At 58.2% G+C, this 1,403-nt stretch overlaps 1 pseudogene across 1 annotated transcript; it reads right to left on the minus strand.

The window, feature by feature from the left end:
• Positions 1 to 1,403, minus strand: LOC101560827 (annotated as a pseudogene). The gene has a single exon (XR_001117351.1). The product of XR_001117351.1 is annotated as an elongation factor 1-gamma pseudogene (transcript).

Raw genomic sequence — 1,403 nt, forward strand, 5'->3', positions numbered from 1 at the left:
CAACGTTCAGTTTCCTTTAATGAGCCCACCTCCCCAAGGGGTGATGGTCACTTGAAGATCTTGCCCTGATTGAAGGTTTTGCCCACATGCTGGAAAGCCCCATCCCAGGAAAAGTACTCTCGAACAAGCGTCTGTGTCTCCTCACTGCCAGGGTCCAGCTTCCGCCACGTGTACGACTCGTAGTCCACCTGCCAGTCTGGACTCAGCGGAAAGGCCAGCTCCTGGCCTCGGAAGACCCAGACCCCGGAGATGGAGCTGCTGTTGTTGGTGCCAAAGAGGATGACACTGGCAAAGGCGTTCTTCCGCGGTTTGTCCAGCCGCTGGAACATTCCAGTGATCAGGTTGCAGCTCATGAAGGTCTGGGTGAGCTCCTCGGGGAAGCGGTACTCAGCGAACCACAGGGACCAGCCATCCTTGTCAAAGTGCTCCCAGAAGTAGGGCAGCGCCACAGACAGGGTGTCCTCGTTGGAGTACTTGCGCTTAAACTCGTCCAACACGAAGGTGCTCTTGGGCAGCTGTGCGAAGGGGTCCTTGGCCTTGGGCTCGGCAGCCAGCGCCTGCTCACACTCGTCCAGCTCTTCTTCAGGAGCCGGGGCAGCTGCCTTCTTCTCCTCTTTGCGCTCGGCCTGGGGCTTCTGCTTGTCCTCCCGAGAGCCCTTCTCTTTCCGTGGGGTATCCTTCTTGGGCTGGCTCTCCGCGAATTTCTTAGCGTCAAACTGGGCCATCTTCTCACAAAGCCTCACCTCCCCGAGGACCGCGCGGAACTGGGGCTGGTTAACGCAGGTGAGGAACCAGCGGTTGGTGTTGGGAAAGGCCTGGCGGAAGGACGGCTCCAAGACCTGTTTGTAGAGCCACAGCAGAGTGCAGACAACAGTAATGTCGGCCAGTGTCACTCTCTCGCCCACCAGAAAGGTCCTGGTCTTCAAGTGGGCATCCAGCAGCCCCAGCACTCGCTTCACCTCCTCCTTTGCATTTTCCGTAGCCTGCTTGTTGTGGTGCATGATGCCCAGGGTGGGAAACACCCAAGTGCTAGCGGGAGGCACGATGTCACTGTCAGCAAAGCTCACCCACTGCACTACCTGTGCGGCAGCCTCTGGAGTTCTTCCCCGAAGCTCCTCGTTGCTCACATAGTAAGCAATGGCATTGCTCTCAAACACGCAGAATCCATCATCACCCTCAAATGCTGGAACCTTGCCAGCAGGAAATTTGCGGAGAAATTCAGGGGTGCGGTTGGTTTGGCCAAAGTGGAAGTGGGGTGGTGCAGAGAGCACGCGAATCTGAGACCCGCTGTACTGAGCAGCGATGAGAGCCTTGAAGGCCCTCCAGTTTTCAGGGTACGTGTACAGGGTCCCTGCCGCCATGGTGGTTCCGCAGAGAAAGGAGGTGGGGCTCCGGCGCTGCCG

The sequence above is a fragment of the Octodon degus genome, unplaced genomic scaffold, assembly GCF_000260255.1.
Source record: "Octodon degus isolate 3935 unplaced genomic scaffold, OctDeg1.0 scaffold00197, whole genome shotgun sequence".
Lineage (NCBI taxonomy): Eukaryota > Metazoa > Chordata > Mammalia > Rodentia > Octodontidae > Octodon > Octodon degus.